At 42.6% G+C, this 8,907-nt stretch overlaps 1 long non-coding RNA gene across 1 annotated transcript in view; it reads left to right on the top strand.

Moving 5' to 3' along the window:
• The first annotated feature begins 4,892 nt into the window (after positions 1-4,892).
• Positions 4,893-8,907, top strand: part of LOC108259149 (uncharacterized) — a 4,777-nt gene continuing 762 nt past the window's right edge. Inside the window, exons 1-4 of the long non-coding RNA XR_001810828.3 lie at positions 4,893-5,168; positions 5,568-5,705; positions 6,030-6,105; positions 8,670-8,907. The exon at positions 8,670-8,907 is cut by the window's right edge and continues 762 nt beyond it. This is a non-coding gene — a long non-coding RNA (uncharacterized LOC108259149). The remainder of the gene's footprint in view (positions 5,169-5,567; positions 5,706-6,029; positions 6,106-8,669) is intronic.

The following is an 8,907-nucleotide window of genomic DNA, read 5'->3' as shown; positions in this document are numbered from 1 at the left end:
TTTAATTCCAACCTGTTCCAGTTCTTTGAGCTGACACAAAAGCAGTTAAAAATGTGATCATATTTGGCTTGCTGTTACCAACCCATAAGCATGGTATGCATATGTTCCCTTGACGATCTTTTGGTGACAGCTCTATTATTTGACACTAGATTGGCCATATCTGAATATTATTACTTTTGAAAACTGGAATTCCATCACAATTACACGATTGATATGTCATCAGCCCCCACGTGTCCACTCTGCTTGAGTTTTTGATATTCTGCCCCACACTGGATATCAGAAACAATGGCCTGATTTGATTCCCTTTGATTTAAATGTATCTAGGTTTTTCCAAAACGTCCACTATTTGGGCTGATGGACTATGTACAAGAAAGTAAGATCCAGCCCTCAGGTTATTCTCTATGTCAAATTCAGCTTTACAAGAAGAACAGTTTTCAGGTCTCAGTGGGTCCCATGTAGCTTTTACAGATTGAGCAAATACAGGCCAAAACTGTCCATAGGCTTTATGAAAAAGATATGAGGTTGCTGGCACCAAGCCAGGAAAATGTTCATTGAACATTATAAGAAGATCCTGAAGAGCTACTCCTGTCAAATTGTGCATCAGTACATATGACATGAGAAAGAGCAAACTCTGTCCCTTTGTGAGGGGAGCACAAGGGTATACAGGTTCATCATCATGTTTCTGTAATAAAAGACAAGATTGATCACATTCACACGTACAACACAATATGGAACATAAGCAGAAATAGCACTGACAGTGTTCTGTTAAGACAGATGGCTTGCAGTCAACATAAACTAACAGTATGTGGAGATAATTTATAATTACATAGTACCTACATTTGGTTTAAATCTTGATTCCATCTTGGCTCCTCTCTTCTCCTACCCTCTGTTCTCGTCCAATTCCATCATCTTCTCCCTCCTCATGTCCACTTCCATCGTCTTCCTCTCTGTCCTCTTGTCCACTTCCATCGTCTTCCTCTCGCTCCTCTTGTCCGCTTCCATCATCTTCCTCTTGCTTCTCTTGTCCACTTACATCGTCTTCTTTTCATTCATGTTCTTCTCAAAATTTCTTTCTTTTCCAGATGTCACTTCTTGTCTCCATTCTTCTTTCTCTCCCTGCTCATTTTTATTGCTGTCTTGCTGGTTCCTGTCCACTTTGTCACGTCTCAAGACATAAGGAAGACAGGACGGATGCAAGCGCAGTAGACAGTTTTATTAAAGAGAGACACAGGCAGATAAATCCAAAAACGTAATCCAAAAACATGCAAAAGGTCAGGCGATCGGCAAACAGGCATAAACTGGGCAAGGCGGGAATCAAGGTCGCGGGTGGAGACATAAAAAACATAAAAGCACGTGTCCAATGTACATAATGTCACAGTTGTCAACAAATGAGAAGCAGGTGCTTGCAAACCTTGCTCGTGCACGCGCGCCCACATGCTCTCCCGCGCGCTGCTTAAAGGGGAAACAGTCATATAACCCCCTCCAAGGACGCTCCTCCCGCAGCGCCATGAAACATCCATCTCCATTGGCGGTCCCGGCCCCCTGGGCAAAATGTCCCAAGCTGAACCAGGAGACCGCACGACGTTCTTAGTGCAACAAAAAAGCAGAGCGACATTCACAGTGGAGCAGGAAAGCAGAGTGACGTCCTCGGCAGAACAGGAAATCATGGCAGGACAGCGTGACAACTTCAGGAGACAGGAGAGCAGGATACCTTCCTCAGCAGGACTGGGCAGCAGGAGGTTCTCCGTGAGTCCAGGGAGAGTAGCGAAGTTCTCCACGAGGACAAAGGGAGGAACGATGCTCTCCGCGGAGCATGAGGGGGGAACGATGTCCTCCGTGGAGCAGGACGGGGGAATGGCATACGGCACGCAGCAAAGAAGAGGAACGACATCTTCAGTGGAACATGGAGGCAGAGCGACGTCCTCAGTGAAGCATGATGGCAGAGAGACGACCTCAGTCGAGCAGGAAAGCGGAGCGAGGTCCTTAGCCGAGCAGGTAGGCAGAGCGACCTCCTCAGCGGAGCAGGCAAACAGAGCGCTGTACTTAGCGGTGCAGGAAAGCGGTGCGACGTCCTCGGCGGAGCAGGAAAGCGGAGCGGCATCCTCGGCGGAGCAGGCAGGCTGAACGATGTTCTTCATTGACTCGGCAAGCTGAACGAGATCAATTACAGGGGAGGGAGGGTGGAAGTTGGAAGTAGCCCCGACCACAGACTTCCACTTGTAATAGATGTGGAACGGCAGGTCACCCTTGTTCACCACATTGACTCCCTTCAACAGTTTATCCGGGTCGTAGCTCTGCCCTGGATCCCCAAACTCCTTCAAAAATAAACAGCTTACTGTACACCAGTCCCCTGGATCCCATGGCTGCTAAAACGCTGCTCCCAATGGCGAGTTGGGCCAAAAAACCGGGACACCATGAACCTTATCCATTGCCTCTCACTGGGCTTAGTGTCCGTTAAGCTCGAAAAATATGTCTGGCAGTCAAGCAGAAAATAGTCCGGGTAGCCAAAGAACCCATCAAACCGATCTGGAAGATCCAAGGAAGTCTCTTGCAGAAACTGGATCGAATCCAAGGCGGGGATGGTTTGCATAGCGGGAAGTCTCTTACGTCCTTGTGCTGCATCCATGACAGGCGGAATATTCTGTCACGTCTCAAGACGTAAGGAAGATAGGACTGATGCAAGTGCAGTAGACAGTTTTATTAAAGAGAGACACAGGCAGATAAATCCAATTATATATAAACTGGGCAAGGCAGGAATCAAGGTCGCGGTCACGGAAAACAGGGTCGATATATAAAACAAGAAACATGAACAATAGCGTGGGACAGGGAGCGGAGAAACCAGCGTGGACTAAATCTAATGTTTAACCTAAATAACTCTAACAAGGAATCTAACATGGATCTTGACTATGACTATGGTAAGGAATCCAAACTAATCTACTATACTATAATATTCCGCGCCGTGTGCTGGGAGACTCGCGGTATATATACAAGCACAATCAGCGTGTTGATTGCTGACAGTAATCTAGACACGCTAAACAACAGCCAATGAAAGAACTGGGAGGACACATAACGGTAACATAAAAGAATGTGTCCAATGTACACAATGTCACGGTTGTCAACAAACAAGAAGCAGGTGCTCGCGCACCTTGCTCGTGCACGCGCGCCCACATGCTCTCCCGCGCGCTGCTTAAAGGGGAAACCGTGACACAGTTCTTGGCAAGTATCACTAGGAGACAAATGTACAGCAAAAGTAAGCGCAACTTCAGTCATAAAAAATAAGTGCAAAGCAAAACAGCAGTAGATACAGGCCAAATGTAAGGTAATCCAAAAGTTATTGAATAAACAGCCCACCAACACAGTCTGTAGCACAGAGCTGTGCGACGCTATCTCAGCCCATCCAGTCTCAAACTTCTGGTTGAACATTTTGGTTATATACAAAGACATTTTCTATTGTGTGTATATAACCATTTTTTTCTCATAAACGTACCATTTCAGAAACTTTTCTTCGGTGATCAGATGTTCTCAGAACTGGAGATGTACAAAAATCTCTTGTATAACAATTTTGTCAGTTTCTGCAGATACAGTATAAACTAAATCAGTTATGTTACTTTAAAACAGCTATCTTTATCCATTAGCTAAGTATTTGTGAAGATTCATGTTTAACCTTGTTAATTTACAGTGGGCTTGAGCAAACATTTTAGGAACCCCATGCAGCTTTTGTCTGGGATCTTTTGTCAAAAGGTTCTTTTTGACAATTAAGATTGATAATGTTGACTATCACATAGGCCTATTCATACAGCTGGACCCTTACACCTGTTACACTGTAATAACCCAAAGATATATTGTGATTTTTTTTAGAGCGAATAAAACATGTTAAAGTTGATTTCCTGTTTTTCAAATAGTTCTCAGAGTAGAAAGGCAGAGCGCATATACAAAATAGAAGCTTTTCAAGAGTGTATGGGGTCTGTGAGATAAACATAAAAGAATGGTGAAACTTTTTCACACTGTAGCCCACTGCATTTCAACAACTATGTTTTGTTTACCTGTTTCTGTTGAAGTCTTCAGTGTTTTGTTGTTCTTGGAGTCTCTGGTTGAGTCTCATCAGAATTCAAATGTCTCTTCAACTTTCGTTTTGATGCCGTGATGATTTCAGAGTAGTCTCTATTCTACAGCTCTGATTTTAGAAAATCGGCACCAAATTCTCTGACCAACCAAGTGTCGTAGTTTTGTTGCTGACGGTACTCGTTTGATGCTCCCTCATTCACTCACAGCAGGTCGCCAGGTGAGGTTAGGAGGTCACAATACCCTTCCAATTCATCAAATATTACTTATTTAATAAAACATTAAAAGTTGAAAGTACATCGCTCATTCTTGGGAATTCGGACCAGGATAATCAAGTGACATTTGCAGTCTGACCTCGACGGTGACGATAACTGGCTCAAAATAAAATGGCCCACACGAAAAGAACCGTAGAAGACAGTGCCTGCAAAGTCCTGCTATTTGGTGGCAAGTTTGGATTGTACCAGTTATTTCCCGTATACCCTTTCAGCCACTTCGTTGCTTAATTGTGTTTTATTGGTAGCAGGTATAGGCTAAACTTCTTTACTCTTTACATTAGATTCATTCAAAGACAATGTCACAAAGAAGAATTTATTCATTTTGGGTAAAGATATATGGACCAAGAAAGAAACAGGGGTGTGCGCAAGAAAAAGAAAATGTTGGAGACCAACGTGGTGTTACATCGTGGCAGATCCCAGAGTGCAGCGCGGACTACAAACATAGCCGCCGAGGACTGCACTTCCCAGACACGCACGTGCTCGCATTCTCCGGAGTTCTGATTGCGGACACCTGCACTCAATCATAGACTTACACATAGGGGTTTAAGTCAGGCGGAGAACATCGGAAGTTTGCGAAGTAAACGCTCAGTAGCCTAAACGCTGTCATTTAACCAAGCCTTTGTCTGTTTGTTGGATTTCACTGATTTACGGATATACTGCCTGTTTCGGATTCCGATTTCCTGGCTAGCCCCGTTTGGATTGTTCGCCTGGACTTCGTCTGTTTTTTCGGATCTCGTCTTCAATTTGATCCTCATCTTCCTGTTACTGCACCGCCCGTGCTTGTCTCCTCACGAGGTAACATAACAGGTGGTGGCTAAAATAGCCAAGCTGGTGAGTGGATATAGAAGAGTTTTGAAAACGTCATGTTTCGATTTGATAGTCGAATTATGTGCGTTTTTAAGTTTAAATGTGTAGCCTACTTGCTTATATGCTAGCTCAAAAAGTGAGATATCTAGCTAAATGTACAGCTATTTTCCTGGAGGCTTTGGCAGAGGACTTAACATTCTCTGTCTGTGGACAGCTAAGTCCACTTCAAGTACTGAGTGCTCATGTAATAATGTATTAATGAGTAGTATTATTATGGGTTAGAACAGGTCTATATTTTAATAGTGCTGTCTCTAGTATAAAATGATCTGGAATTTCATAAAGCTCCAGTATGTCAACAAGAATGTGACATTGTGAGGATGTTATTAATTTTTCATAATTTTTTTTACCTTACATTTTCTTCAGGCAAAGCAAACCAAGATCAAAAAGACAGCCAGGGACCAGATGTTACAAAACCTAAAGACTTCCCTTTCTCAGAACAGGACCCTAGCCACACAATATCACCACACCAGTTCTGAGGATGAATTTCCACAACGTCATGGTGTAAGGCATACTATTTTCCAGAGGAATTGGTTACATTTTGTTGTCGTGTGCTTTATAAACAGGGCTTGAGGTGAAAAGAATTGGACAGAATCATCTAGCATCCTCTCTTATGCTTGTTAGTTATTGCCTAATCGTGAACAGACTAGATGTTTCGTCCCACTTAATTTTTTTTAAACAAGTCAAGCACAATTTATAATCGTTAATGCATACATCAACTGGTGTCATTTAACTGTTTTTTTTAGTAAATTATGTTGTACAAATTCAAATTTGTATTATATTACCATCGGTATTATATAACCATTTTCTTATTTTTACCCTATAAAGATTTTTTTCCACTCCTGATAATCACACCAGTTCTGATGATGCCACAAACATGGGGAGCCCACAACATCCTGGCATTGTAAGTCATTTTTTTAGCTATTCTCCATGTGCTGTCTCAGACTCAAATTCTTTCTCTACCGCTTTTCACAGATCTCTTTTTAATTTTTTTTTAAATTTCAGGGCAATGATTCAGATAAAGAGTTAGGTTTATCCTCAAACCAGAGTACTGTTAAATACAGTGTATGTGAGTGCACACCTGTGTAATAACAAATATAAGAAAATCCATCCATCCACCCATCTTCTACCGCTTACTACTTCTTCAGGGTCGTGGGGGAACCTTTAGCCTATCCCAGGGAACATCGGGCCAGGGCAGGGTACACCCTGGACAGGGTGCCATTCCATCGCACGGCACAATCACATACACACTCGCACACCCATTCATACATTATGGACAGTTTAGACATGCCAATCAGCCTACCATGCATGTCTTTGGACTGGGGGAGGAAACCCCCACAGCACAGGGGGTACATGCAAACTCCGCATACACATGGCCCCGGCGGGAATCGAACCCCGGACCCTGGAGGTGTAAGGCGAACGTGCTATGTATCACCTCTCAGTAATTGCATTACTTCTAAGTGGAACAGTAGAGTATTTGGTCCTGTGAAAAATGAAAAACTAACAGTTTTGATTTATATGTATTAAAATAATTTTTAAAAATTTATTAAAAGTAAATGACCCACAGTAGGAATTGTGCAATAAAATTAAGTACACCTTTCATTACTGAGATTTCGGGCAGGGTATCGACACAGATTTTATGAATCATTCGATTTTGATTCACACGCTCTCGATTCCATTCAATATCGATTTGTTTGGATACATATCAGGTACAGTGTATGCCAATTTTTCTTTTTTTTTCTTTTTTCTTTAATCTTTCAGCTATTGCTATACAAGGATACCTGTTAGTTGGTACTATGCTATAATATTTAAGGTTGAAATTAACAAGTCTAAATTCAGCTTCTATTTATTTTAGATATAATAATCAACACTCATAAAAACTGAGTTATATATAAACATTTTACATTTAAATAAGGTGGTTTTTATTGTAACTTTTTAAATTATATAATTGTTTCTACTCCAATTTGTTGTTGAAATATAAACATTTAAACGGTGGCTGTAATAACTTATTTTCATGGCAGATTTATTCAAACATACAATAAATGAGAAATCACCAACAGGTTATGTACGGGTATGAATAGAATGAATATGTAACATAGTGCATATATTTAGTGTAGGGGAATTAGCAATGGGTGCTTTATTTGTCCGTGTGTGAATTGTCTGTCGTGAGGAGGTGAGGGCGTGTGAGTGCGAGGGGTTTCATGGGGGTGTGGCTGGCGTTGTGACCTTCTCGAGGGCGTGTCGAGGTTCCCGAGACGTGCGCGTCGGTCTCCCGTGCCGTCATCCACCGTTGAACGCGATCTCACCACCCGGCGGTCTCGTCCACACTCGCACGGAGTCTGTCTCTTCTCCGTTCTCCTTGTGCGGCCGGAAGCGTGTCCTTTTATCCTCCTCCGCCGTCGCCTGAGTGGTGGAATTTCCCTGACGGACTCCCCAATCGCCGGCCAGTATAGCGTCAACGGTCCCGCCCCACCGTGACGGTCCTTCCGGCTGACGGTGTGTTTGGCACGAGGCTGTCCGCTTCATGCCGGTGCGGCAGTTGGGGAAGGAGCGACTTTCTTATTATGTGCGCCGGGTGTCGGTCCGTCGCGACATTAGCAAAATGCTCCTCTCTAGAGTTTTTTTTTTTTTTCTAGTCAACTATCGAGCTATGGACATTTTCCTGCGTCAACTAAACTCCTCTGCTTTCTGATTGCTCTGTCACAAACACTGTTAAGTAGCGGATTGCCGTGACCCTTCGGCAGTGTGGACTTCGATGAAGACTGCACCGAGGGCGTAAAGGGGGCGCTCGCAAAAACCCTCACAAATGCTGAAATCACAAATGGGACACACTACGGACTTGTCGACTTGCACGCAACTGAAGGTCACTAGACCGCAAGTCCACATGAAGTGTGCCATTTGGGACAGGGCCTAAAATGAGTGTCAAAATGGTATTTGTTGTTTGAAATTGACAGAATTTGAAAGTTGAGACTTTGTTTCATATCAGAAGTAAAAAAAAACAACATTTTTTTAAATAACTTATTGCAATTATTATATGGTAGGCATGCTACATATAATGTTTAGTAAAAACAGCACAGACTAAAAGATTGGTTCTTGGGATTTAAGAATCGATATTGGGTCTTTGAAATGAAAATAGATAAAAACTGGGATGTCGATATTTTCAACCCAGACCTACTGAGAGGTCATCCCAACACCTTTTGCAGTGAACATGAACAAATTTATGTTTGTCTCATTTGACCAAAGAATATGCTCCCATTATTCATCAGGCTGCTTCTCATTTTCTTTAGCAAATAAGTAAGTTTAAACTTTCAGTATTTTGCTGAAGAACAAGCAATGAATATTTTTCTTAGATGTCGTCCATGGAGGTTGATGTTATGGAGTGTCCTTCATACTGTCTGAGCTGTCACAGAAAATTTCCATTGATAACATCTGTGCCAAGTCTGAAGAACTTGTTGGTCTGTTTTTCAGAGCTGGATACTGCAAGTAGAGCACTGTCCATGGCGTAATTTTAGGAGGACGGCCACTGTGGCCTTGATTAGTGGAATTATGGCTTGTTCAATACCTCCTAATTACTGCTGCAACTGTGTTTCTTCTGAGTTTTAGTTGGTCACCATTCTTCCTGTAGCCTTTTCCACCTTTTTGAAGTCTCTTCTACCAGATTTTTCACTTCCTCTGGTAGTTCTTTTCAATGTGGAGCCATGATGCA

Source organism: Ictalurus punctatus, chromosome 27 (genome assembly GCF_001660625.3).
Source record: "Ictalurus punctatus breed USDA103 chromosome 27, Coco_2.0, whole genome shotgun sequence".
NCBI classification, from domain to species: domain Eukaryota; kingdom Metazoa; phylum Chordata; class Actinopteri; order Siluriformes; family Ictaluridae; genus Ictalurus; species Ictalurus punctatus.
Note: the sequence above shows the minus strand (reverse complement) of the source record. Positions and strands in the feature narration are given on the sequence as shown.